Below are 13730 nucleotides of genomic sequence, written 5' to 3'. Positions count from 1 at the left end.
TTTATCAAAAATGCAAACTTTTATTATAACAAAAATAAAATTGACTTAGAATGGAAAAATGAAGCCAATTGACATGACTTGAACAAGGCGCAGTTATCACTTTCATTATGATATTTACACTTTAATTGATGTTCACATTTTGAAAGGCAGCTAAACTTAGTACACTCCATATCTTCCAAGTTTTCAACTTTTTACCCTAAAAGTTTACTGAAAATACTGCATTTTTCCCAGCCCTTTGAGAAAAACTTGGTTGCCTTAGAAGATATTGATGCAGCTATACATGCTAGATCCTCGAAGGCTATGTCACCTTCATTCCACTGTAATCCACATATATTGTACGCCATCCATGTATTTGTCCGTTTGTCCTTGTAATTAAGGTCTTGATAATCATATGGTGCTTTGAAATGAAAAACCGCACGTTCCTGAGTTTCTATAATACAAAAGTCTAACTCTTTTATGATGTATTCGTTCTTGGCTCGAAGAAAATTCCTTTCGATAATACAAGTCATTTTTGGATTAATTAGTTTAAGTACAATACATTTAATTTAAAATGTGATTGACTTCTATAGTACCATACGTACTTGACGTACAAACACGATAAGGAGTCTTTGTTTATCTCAAGCACACCACCACTTCCGAAGAAATATTTTTCTTCTTTAGAATCGCCTTGTCTTATCTTAAAACTTGATAAAAATCCACCAGTGATGGCTTTAACCGAAGCCACACCGCTTTTTGATTTTGAAACCCCACCCATATTAAACCCTATGGGATTTTAACATGTTTTTTTGGGTCGCCTCAATTCCACCTCAAAAACACCTCTATTCCAACCTCCTAATGATTTTGAACCCCCACTTTCCTACTACTAACGTGTATTTAACTTTCGGCTCACTCTGAACCGTTAATGTCCCTTTATTACAGACACGAAAATCAAAACCTATATTTTACTTCACCTCAGCTCTCAATTGTTTACTCTTTGGTTCACTAATCCTATTACGGATAATACTGAATTTAACCGCCAGAGTATAAGCCTTATCACTCTTTTCGTAATCATTAAAGCAAGGATTATTCTATATACAGATGTAGTATGGCTTAAAAAGATACTCTAAATGTTTTCCGACTAGTACAAGATGAGGGCAGTTTTAGGAGAGTACGTGTATGGGTCTGCGTTTTAAAAGGTTCCTAAAGACGTTACATCCCCATTCGTGACCGGCACGCTTCGCAGTAGAAAATTTTAATTATTCTAAAACCAATGGCGCCAAATTCAATAGGGACAGTAAGATTTTTACTCGCGGTTTTGCAAAATGATGTAATATCAAGTGTACTTCAGTCAACCATCGTATTGTTCTTTCTAATAGTTCAGGGCATGATCAGTGTTACTGCCCAAATTCTCTCTCTAGTTTCTAACAATGGTTAGAGACTATTTGATATGGCACGGACAGCGTTATATACATTTGTAAATCCTAAGTAGCACAAAAGGAAAAAAATCCAATTTTTTTATATTTTGGTTTGAATTAAATAAACTCATGATAGTAGTTATAACGAACAGAAAGTCAAGGGAATGACACCGGTAATGAGCAGCAAAAAGAGAGGAAAGTTTGCTTCAAGTTAGCAGAGGGACATGGTAGTGAAAATGGTAATCTAGAATTTTGTTCGTTCAAACCTTAATATTTCATGAAAAATTCAAGTGAGGAGGCGGCACTACCAAGAAAGATTGATTTTGGCAGATAACAGCAAAAAATTGCGTTCTACACACACTGGGACTATGAGAGAGTTTCAAGGCCGAGGTCGCACATGATGAAATTTCCACTCCAGTTTACATCAATTCTCCCTGGTCGTACTAGTAGCAGGTTAAGCCATAAATGGCTCAGGTCCTGTTAGTCTCGAAAGGGTAATATAGTGCTTGAAACTTTTAAAAGATTCTTGTCATGGCTAAACAGACCGTTATTTCAGTTTTTTTATTACTTTATAGGTTATTTTGACACGTTATCTCCCAAAAGTAATTAATGTAATGATAAAATGTTTTCGGGGAATGGAATTGTGGTCGAAAAGCCGAGATAAGTAAATTTTTGAAATTGATTACCAGTAAAATAATTTATTTCAACGGAAAACGGTAATGGAACGTTGTTTTTTCTTAAGCATGCATTTAAGTTTCAATTAAAAAGAAAAATTAATATCTGAACCTTCAGACAAGTGATAACCTCAGTCTTATCGACACATTTTAGGTCTTGATTCTAATCAAGACATTTTTGATTAATATCTGTTCCTTCAGTCTTCATTTTAATTAAGAATGTACCCACAAGTACCTACAAGCACTCAAAAGTACCCACAATCACCCACAAGCACCTACAAGCACCCACAAGCACCCACAAGTACCCACAAGCAACCATAAGTAGCCACAAGTATCTACAAGCATTCACAAGCACCCACAAGCACCCACAAGTACCCACAAGCACCCACAAGTACCCACAAGCACCCACAAGTACCCACAAGTACCCACAAGCACCCACAAGTACCCACAAGTACCTACAAGCACCCACAAGTACCCACAAGTACCTACAAGCACCCACAAGTACCCACAAGCACCCACAAGTACCTAGAAGCACCCACAAGTACCTAGAAGCACCCACAAGTACCTACAAGCACCCACAAGTACCTACAAGCACCCACAAGTACCTACAAGCACCCACAAAAAGCGACAAGCACCCACAAGTACCCACAAGTACCTACAAGCACCCACAAGTACCAACAAGTACCTAAAAGCACCCACAAGTACCTACAAGCACCCACAAGTACCCACAAGTACCTACAAGAACCCACAAGCACCCACAAGTACCCACAAGTACCTACAAGCACCCAAAAGTACCTACAGGCACCCACAAGTACCCACAAGCACCCACAAGCACCTACAAGCACCCACAAGTACCCACAAGTACCCAAAAGCACCCACAAGTACCGACAAGCACCCACAAGTACCCACAAGTACCTACAAGCACCCACAAGTACCAACAAGAACCCACAAGTACCAACAAGTACCTAAAAGCACCCACAAGTACCTACAAGCACCCACAAGTACCTACAAGCACCCACAAGTACCTACAAGCACCCACAAGTACCTACAAGCACCCACAAGTACCTACAAGCACCCACAAGTACCTACAAGCACCCACAAGTACCTACAAGCAACCACAATAACCTACAAGAATCCACAAGTATATACCTACAAGTACCCACAAGTACCAAAGGCAGTTGGTTACATAATTTATTAGTGTGGGGGACCTTTTCCAACTTAACTTGTTAGCTCACACAAAGCTAGCTCCCCTTGTTTTTCAACCACCACGAAATATGAACCAAATAGCTTTAAAAGTGCTAACATCATAAACTGTCTCTTTTCACTGCTTAAATATCGCAGATTGGTATGGTTTTGAAAATTTAAATTTAAACATACTTAGACTTAATTATAGTCAATGAAAATTGCTTAGCGGAATGTTAGGTGTTGTACCTTCCATTTAAAACCGTTTTCAAGTGTAACAAACGTATAGTTTTTCTAACATCGGAGCCACCGGATCGTTTTTTTCAGAACATTTCCCATGTTATTTCTATGGGAAAAATTCCTGTTTTTCAACAAAAGGTGTGATGAATTTTATGGAAATGAAAACCACCCTTAGCAACTTTATTTTTTATAAAATTAACTAATTAATGGATCTCTTTGAAATTTTAACCACATATTGTGGGCCAGAAATGTAGTTCTGTGGAAATTTTTCAAAACAGTTAACGCAATACAAAAAAAAACTACATCCAAACAAAAAACCCTCCTTATACATTAAGAGCAGTATGAAGTCATATCTAAGAGAGCTACCGCTCTCTCAGAATTTCCACATATTCACTTTATATTATGAAAAAATGAATATTAAGGTTCTGTAGAATTTCTTTACACATCAACACAAGACAAACTGCTAAAGCGGCGCACTAGTGTAACAACGGACGGACACACACAGACAATCACATAGACTGCTTTTTAACCCTATTCGTGCTAACTTTAATTTGAGAAACAAGATAATCTTAAATACTAAAATAAATATTATAAATATTAAACATTTTCTTCGTTAGTTTTTCGCCTTATTGTGCGTTACATCGTTTTAAAAAAGAACAATAAATCATTCTTGAGAGACTTGACTAATATTGACGTTTGAAATGAAGCATACGACTGCTGCTTCGCCTTAATCAAATAGGTAGTATATAAAGGACTCGAATCGCAGCTGTTGATAAGAACATCGAAATTGCGTGAACCTTTGGAGGAAGACCCCGCCATTGGGAGGCTAGACGTTTCTCGTAACTATAGCCGATCGCCGCGTAATAACCTTAAGATGATGGAGATTGAAGCCAGTATGCACAGATTGGTGTCCATGTGGGATGGACAAAAGACCGGATGATGGTGGTATTTAGAAGCCAGTATGTACAGACTGGTGTCCATGTGGGATGGACAAAAGACCAGAGGATAGTGGTGTTAGACAGACAACGGAGTAATAGCCATTATAAGTGGAATACAATTTTCCAAATTTCAGTTTCGGAAATTGAGAACACATTTACCCCGATTTTCCAACTGCGAACGCGGTCCCCTGGGGTGCAACATCAGACAGACAGACAGACTCGTCAAAATTTGAACCTCTCCGTGACATACGTCACCCGGAGAGGTAAAAATTCAATTTATAGCATTTATAGGATGTGTGCACACGTCTAATATTAAGAGGATCAATGCTTAAATTTGGAACCGTAGGTATTAAGGACACCTAACCTAACTTAGTCTTACCTAACACTTACCAAACCTAACCTTAGCCTTTTCTAACCCTAACCCAACCTGACCTGACCTACAAAACAAGCAATATTTTTAAAAAGGCAGTTGTTTATTGTATATAAACTTAGCTAGTAGTTTTCACGATTATTTAGAGAGGACGATTGCCTATCAAACTTAGTTATGTAATCAATCACCCAGTTAAGCAAGTAATTTAGTTTAGGTTTAACCTCCATTTTCTAATAATATTTCGTAATTTGAGTCTGTGTGTGCTTGTGTTCCTGAACAAATCAATAGTCTGAGCCAAGAAAATCGACTTAATAATGGTAATGAATAATTGGCAAATTATTATGCTCTTGAACATCAAAATATTATAAAAATGATTTGTTGAATTATAATATTAAAATTTTGATTAAATGAACCTGGATTTCTACCATTGTAAAAATTACACCCAAAAAACTAGCCAAGAATTGCTTCCGTGAACGTTAAAAAAGCTCTCCTTTGAACAGAAAAAAAGCTCCCGTGTGAACACTCATAACGCTCTCGTTAAAAAGCCAAAAACGGTCTCATTTGAATATTAAAAAAAAAACAGTCACCTTTGAACGCCCATAATGCTCTTGTTTTAAAGCCAAAACACTCTTGTTAGAACACGAAAAACAATCTCATTTGAACGCCAAAATGTTATTATTTTAACGCCTAAAACGCTCTAGTTTGAATGCTAATACAATCCTATTAGAACGCCAAAACGACCATGTCTGACCGTTTCATTAGCGCAAGGCAGTTATTCAAAATTGAATGGGATTAAGATTCTTTTTTGATTGGTAATATATAAGCTGTTCAAAAATGAATGCTATTGGTTAGTTTTGAACGCGTAAAACACTCCTTGATAAAAATTGAATGTTTCTGGTTAAATCTGAATTCGTCAATAGAGGTTTGTTCAAAATTGAACGGTCGCCATCATTTTTGAATGCCGAAAGCACGCTCATTTTTTTCAGTGTACTTTTTGTTTTACACTATTGGTTGTATATTACCTGCGAATACGTGAAAAGCCCCGCATGACGAGTAGCGAAGGCAAGAACCACCAAGATCGGACTCCCTAGCTAACCTTCCAGAAACATAAAACCCGCTATGTTCCCCAGGGCTTCTAGGGTCATAAAAGCGACCGATAGGGACAAAATTAATAATTCCTAAAAACAGTCCTTTAGCGTAGGAACCCAATTTTTATGAAGGCACAGAAACGAAATTATGTGAAAAGAGAGCATTGCCAACAATTTTGCAATCCGAAGAACCTGTTACAACAAAAGGATGATAAATAGCCCACCCCTAGAATATGCGAGAATCCACTAGCAGAGACAAGGGACAAAGATAAGCATATTCTACAGGGCCGGTAGGCCCTTGTAGATATGACTTGATACTCTTTTGTAACGTTAAAGCAAAATTCACAAGCTTTTACCAATTTTCCTATGGAGATTAACATGGGGTTTTTCGTGATATTTAAACACCTCTAACTGAAAAACTAGAGCGAAGTTACTTTTCGGAATACTCTTAATTTAACAATTAAGTATTCAGGGTGTGCGATCGGCTAGTCTAATCAGAAACAATTAAGTCTAAGTATGTTAATTTTAGTTAATTACAGAAGTACTTGTTTCGACCATCGTGATTGGACATAATAATAATGCTAGAGCTCTTCGAAAACTCAAAATAACCAAGTATCTATGGTGTAGTGGTTATCAAGTCCGCTTTACACTCGGAAGGTCCCAGGTTCGAGCCCTGGTAGATACATGACTTGACTATCGTTAATGGACGCAATAATAAGCTAGATCTCTTCGAAAACTCAGAATAACCAAGTATTCATTGTGTAGTGGTTATCACGTCCGCTTTACACGCGGAAGGTCCCGGGTTCGAGCCCTGGTAGATACATGTTTTGACCATCGTGATTGGACATAATAATAAGCTAGATCTCTTAGGAATCTCAGTATTACCAGGTATGTGTAGTGTAGTGGTTATCTCGTCCGCCTAACACGCGGAAGGTGCAACGTTCGGGCCCTGCTAGATACTTGTTTTGACCATCGTAATTGGACATAATAACAAGCGGTAAAGAAAACATAATTACTCAAAATTTAATTACATTAAGACTGAAGCGACAGATATTATATAAAAACGTCTTGGTTTGGACCAAGGCCGAAAAAACAAACGATATGTGTGAGGTTTATCAATTGACTGAAGTTTCAGATATTGAAATTTTTTCTAGTTATTTTTATACACTCAATCCTTAATCAATATTTAATTCAATCAACTGATTTTACTGTTAATCGACCTAGTCCCTCTAAATTAATTGAAAAAATTACATATCTACGCTTTTTCAAGAACAATTACATTTTCCGAAAACATTTTATCATGAAATTAATTATTTTGAATTGATTTCGTGTCGATGCTCACTAACTTGTGAGCATCTTGACCGACATAGTTTTAATTGTTGCTGGCTTGACAAATTTTCAAGTTTGCACCAAAAGAAGTTTAAATCTGTTTTAAGTTGTTGATAAGACTGTCGTTTAGAGTGAATGTCGTCTACTTAAGACAAAGCAACAAAGTTTATCCTGTGTGGTAACTCGGTTATAAAATTGTACTGAAACCGTATATAATTTCAGACCTGACTCTTCAAGCTTGGCAAGTTATAGAAATAGTTACTCAATTGTAGTTCTGAAAACGTTTCTTTTCGACGGTAACACCTTAAACTTGATCAATTTTGCCAAGTGTGCGAAACATTTTCCCATTAGGGTTTTAATGTTTAGGCTAATAGTTGTGGAATTCATCTTTAGAAAGAAAGTCTTTATTATAGAAAAACAAGTTTCCGAAATTGGAAAATGTCCCCTTCCAAGAATGAATTTAATTATATGTAGGTACCATTATGTCATTTTCTTTATGATAGAACTTAATAAGGTTAGTTAATTTTCCAGGAGAGTGGAGCCGAGTTTGTTGGAAGCCTTGAATTTACCCTAATGATGAAGAATAATGGGCTTTCATAATTTCTGGCGAAAATTGCAAAAATATATATATATCGTGTAAGCCATAAATTAAAGATTTTGTTCTTAGGGTGAATCAGAGTGGAAAAATTTCAAGAAAATTAGGGCTGAAATACTTAGTTAGAGAGATAATGCTTCCGAAAAAAAGAAGAAACTGTCAGATTTACGGAGTAAGACATATGCCCATCTTGTTCAGAAAAATTACAAAATTTCAACTAAGCCTTCAATCCAAGAACGTTATTGAACCTTTATCAAAAAGAAATGTTCTATTAAATGATCACAAGTATGCGTACCATGGTATAGTTAATTCAAAATGTCATTTCTATCCTTTTAAAACTAAAAGTTTGCTAAATGAAGGTTAAACAACGATCTTAGATTGAAGACCACTGAAATTTTAGTCACGTATGTTTATACGTGTTTATTTCTTTGTTTTCGGTGTCAATGTTTGGAAGCACATGTCTCTGAAACTAATTAATCAAAATGTCTTGGATTTAGTCAAGATAAAAGTATCGATAAAAATAAGGTTAATCACGTGTCTGAAGGCACAGATATTGAATTTTTTAAAATTAAATCCTACATGCTTAAGAAATCAATATTCCATCACCCTATTCCATTGACAAACTGATTTTGCTGGTACTCAATTTATTCCCTCTCAATAATTTTGAAAATTTACTTATCTAGGCTTTCCATCCAAAATTCTACTCCCCCAAAACCTTTTATAGTTACATTAATTAGTTTTAAGAGAATACGTGAATGACGTTGCGTCGTTTAAAGGTAACCAACATGTCCCCGTTCATGCCCTCTACGTTCCATAGTGAAAACGTTTTTGTGCAAATTTCAGAAATGTTAGCAAGATTAATAATGGCGATACGATTTTTACTCTAGGTTAAACTGTGTTATGTAATAGAGAACTTCGATATATTTAAGAGGGCAAGACACGGGGGTAAATTTTTGCCTTTCATCTCGCTCGATGGAAGGGTCATAAGAGAGAAAAGAGACGGCGAATGATCAACCCCTCGTATGTTATGATACTGAGGGTTGCCACCCCTCTTTTTTGTGTAGAAAGGGTAATCTGCCATAACAGACGTAAATCGCCGAGTATCAAGTGTGAACTATTTTACAGTATATATCAGACCTCGGGGACTTTCGGAAAAAAAATGTTTTTCGAAAATTTTAAAATTGCATGTGCCATTAAGACCGCTGCGCGTATGAACGCGTTCCGCACTCAATCTTGAAAATTACTAGGAGGGTAAACATATTAACATGGACTCGAGACGGAAATATAGCTTTGAAATTTTAAACACCCGCTGAAACATTAACAATTCTCATACCAGGATAGAAAAATATTTGAGAAAGCTCCAATTTTAAAAGTAAACACCAATATTTTGAAAAAGGCGTAGTATTATATTGGAACGTAAATGAAGGTAACAATATTTTGGAACAGAAATAATATTAATTGGGAAACTAAATAAATGGATACATTTATATTTTGGAAAAGGCATAATATTATTTCGGGACGTGCATGAAAAAAACAAAATTTTGGAAAAGGTGTAATATTATTTGGGAAAACAAATAATTATAAACATAAATATTTTGGAAATGGCATAATATTATTTGGGAAGTAAACGAAGATAACAATATTTTGGAAGTAAATGAAGATGTTTTGGAAAACTCGTAACATTATTTGGGAAGTAAATAAAGCTAAATAACAATATTTTGGAAAAGGCGTATTATTCTTTGGGAAGTAAATGAAGATAAACAACAAGGTTATGGAAAAGGCGTCATTTTTTTGGGAAACTAAATAAATGTATGGAATTTTTTGGAAAAGGCATAATATTGTTTGGGAAGTAAATGAAGCATTTTCTTAAAATATTTCCGCAAATAAAATTACAGCTTTTCCAAAATTTTGATTTTTACATTTTTTAACATCCTAAATAGTATTACGCCTTTTCGAAAATTTTCAAAAATTTTGTTGTTTAACTTCATGTAGGTTCCGAAATAATATTTAGCCTTTTAAAAGTATTGTTCTTTAGCTTCATTTACTTCCCAAATATTATAATACATTTTCCAAAATATTGAGGTTTACATTTATTTAGTTTCCCAAATGATATTACGCCTTTTCCAAAATTTTGTTGTTTATCTTCATTTTCTATCCGAAATAGTTTACGAATTTTAGCAAAATATCGTTGTTTATTTTTAAAATGGGAGCTTTCTTTAAATATTTTTCTATCCTGGTATGAAAATTGTAAATATTTTAGCGGGAGTTTAAAATTTCATGGCTATATTTTTTTCGCGAGTCCTTGTTATTATGTTTACCATCCTAGTAAATTTTCAAGATTTAGTGCAGAACGTGTTTAGGCGCGCGGCGAGTAGTAGAGAAGTACCGAATTGGGGTCATGGCGTCATGTTCCAAATCTGGCACTTGATTTGGCACCAGTAAATATGGCGTCAATGGACGCCCACAGCATTTTTTCTTCTTATGGTGCCAGTGAATGAAACATTTTTCTCACAATCCTGCTGTGACGTCAGTGAAACGTTCATGATGTGTATGGCGTCAGTGAATCAATCAAGGTGTCATTGTTAGGCTCATGTGTCATATTACCTTTCGGATATATTGGTTCAAACGTATATGACGGTAGAACCGATGTCGTAACTAACACTGTATTTAAGTTCAAGTGTACACAACTCGCCCACTGGCGTCAGACAGTGCCAGCATCGTGCCAGATGGCACCAATAAATATGGCGTCAATGAATCAGACATGGGACCAGTAAATATGGCGTCAATGAATCAAACACGGCGTCACATTTTTCCCCCAATATTATTGTGACGTCAGTGAAACGTACATGACGCGCCTTAGTCTTCCTATGACGTCAGCGAATCAGGCGCCCCCTCTAAATGGGAACACCTTAAACTGTAATGATTAATACAAGTAATTGAATTGACTAAATGTGATTCCAACTTTTTGGTTGGCTTATCTTTAATCTTATAACACCCCTAAAATATTAATTTTATTAATTTTTAATATTGAAAACATAAAATTTCTCTTATCATAATGTATTAATATTTGAACTGATAAGGGAAATAAACTCTATGTCCAAAACTCTGTCTCACATTGCCAACAGTAAAGTGAACTTTCGATCTGATAACAGAACCAATAATGATTTTGAAATGATAAAAGAATATCCTTCGATTTATCCATTCTTTCACATACATGCCGAGGAAATGAACAAATATTTGATCTTCTTAAAAGTATGGATTAACAGTAAATAGAAAAGATGGCAATTGTATCTCCTAAACACAAACAAAATCAAATTCAAACCATACTAAACAATGATAAAAGGGTAAAACTCATTTCAAAATCATCGGTAAATTTCCTCCGAGCGTGAGCAAGCAAAGGTTAAATTGATAAGTGCAGAAGTGAACTAATTTCAGAAATATGGCGGGTAGACTTTCGAACTACCCACGCTTTAGTCCATGCGTTTAGTTCATTTCTAAAGTCAACATGATTAGAGAAAACTTTCATATTAGTGTTCAAACCTTCCCTATTATTGTTCATACTTTCCCTATTAATGTTCCCATCCCGATATGAACACCGGATACTAGTGTTGTCGTCCTTAAAACAATGTTTAGATACTAATAAACCTACTTTCTATTGATTAAAGACATTTATTCCGATAGCACCGTATCATAAATATCTTTATCATGTTTATACAATGAGCAAATATCGGATATCATAATAAAGCGGAATAAAATTAAATCAAATACCCTCTATTCTATTTGGTGAATCTATGGATAAAAATATTTGTAAGATAAAGCAAGATACAGATCTTGGATTCTATCCCTAAGCACTTTGTCAAAAGTGTATCGAAATGGGAGAATATGCGATTTAAAGTGTTGTGAACCTACCAAACTACAATAAAAAGTGGTGGAAAATAATTGAAAAGATAAAAAAAATACTATTTAAAGTTATGGCACGCCATTCAGGACACAATTATTGAAAATTTATTTTCTATAGAAGTATGCACTAGTTCTTTAAGTTTAAAAAACGCTTTCTTTAAGCTTGATATTAATTTACAATAACGTCAAAGCTATTTCATTAAGGTTAATAACCACTTTTCCTAAGCCTAAAACTATTTCCTAAAGTAAGAAAATGACTTTCTATAAGGATGAAATTTATCTGTAAGATGTTTAAAACTATCCTATAAGTTAAAAGTAAGTTTTTATACGGTTAATTTTACCGTTATTAAGGTTGAAATTGACTCTTCTATAAGCTTGAAATATTTTCTTTCTCTTTGTTTGAAAAATTTCCTTCTCTAAGCTTGAAAACTTCTTTCTCTAAGCTTGAAAACTTCTTTCTCTAAGCTTCAAAATTTCTTTCTCTAAGCTTGAAAACTTCTTTCTCTAAGCTTGAAAATTTCTTTCTCCAAGCTTGAAAATTTCATTCTCTAAGCTTCAAGATTTCTTTCTCTAAGCTTGAAAATTTCTTTCTCCAAGCTTGAAAAGTTTCCTTCCCTAAGCTTGAAAAATTCTATCAAACGATTCTCAAATTTTAAAAACCACAATCCACAAGCAGAAAAATGAGCCTTGCTGTAATTTTATGGCACATCAGATTGTCTACGCGTTATAGCCCCTTTTTAAAAGTTTGGGGAAAAATAGTCCAGAGTTAGACCACCTTGTTGCCTTCAGACGGAACACCCGGTGTGTGGTTCCAGTTCCAAGGACGTTAGATATGACTTCAAATAAAAGGAGTTTGGTGGACTGCAAAATTTGAAGCCCTATCTATAAGGTCTTTGCGTCCACATACCGCCCGGATGTTCCGTATCAACTCTAATTCAAGTAGATGATTTTGCGCCCCCTCCTTTTTTAAAGGGTCTATTGTAAATTTTAAAAATTCCAAGGTGCGTGAGCATAGGCGAGTGAGCGAAGAATTAATGCATATCATCTCTAATCTCCCCCCTCCTCGGCAACAGTTTTTCGAATACAACTTCTTAAAGGGAGGGTGAATAGTAAAATGAAGTAGTTTTTTAATCGATTCTTCTACTAATCATAAGGCCAATCTGCATAGTGAAACAACGAGGAAATATCTCGGAAATTCAAATTAGTTTAGTGCGTTCAAATAAAGCCCTACCGGCGTTTCCCTATTGCAGCGTCATCTACGTACACTATTAGTTTTGGAACAATTTCGAAGAAATATTTATTAAATATTAACTCTATATAAAATTTAGCGTATCAGTTGCAAGTTTTATTTATGAGAAAAAAGTTTAAAATAACTTTGGCATATGTATGCAAAATTAGGCCAAGACGATGGCGCTAAATAGGGTCTAGTTCTGACGTAGCCCACCTGCATTTCGTCCCGAGAATTCCTCCCCCATTTTTAGCGTCCCGCCAGACCCAATCGCGTCCGAAGTTACGGCGCGTATTTCTCTCAGAATTCGTATCCACCCCCCTATCATCCTTGCCAAGACGTTTCAGATTTTTAGCGTGGCGTCTATGACTTGATAGAGGCTTCCCTCCGAAGGAGGTTTAATTAAAGGCTTCTGGTGTAATCCCTTTTTTACAGTCAAAGGTGGATTGTGCTCACCTTTTGAGCTTGGTGACACTGGTTCCGTAATTTTAATAATTTAGTTTAATTTCAATTGACAATAACGATATTCAATTGAAGAGAGGAAAGGTGACTTCGAGCTTCTGAAGTGTGATGATTGGGAGGTAGGGCTACTTTATATGAATTATAAACAACATTATCAATTTTGGTACAAAACTTCAAACTTTATGGATGATCATATTTAATTTGAAGTAACATTAAATTTGTCTTTCACTCTATACTATGAGACAGAATCCCGATTACAATACTTACAAGATCCCAATGACTAGTACTAAAGATGACTATTTTAACTAATTTCAAATGCGAATTTCTACA

Source organism: Phalangium opilio, unplaced genomic scaffold (assembly GCF_054372755.1).
Source record: "Phalangium opilio isolate 3A_F unplaced genomic scaffold, DU_Popi_V2 ptg000060l_1, whole genome shotgun sequence".
NCBI classification, from domain to species: domain Eukaryota; kingdom Metazoa; phylum Arthropoda; class Arachnida; order Opiliones; family Phalangiidae; genus Phalangium; species Phalangium opilio.
Note: the sequence above shows the minus strand (reverse complement) of the source record.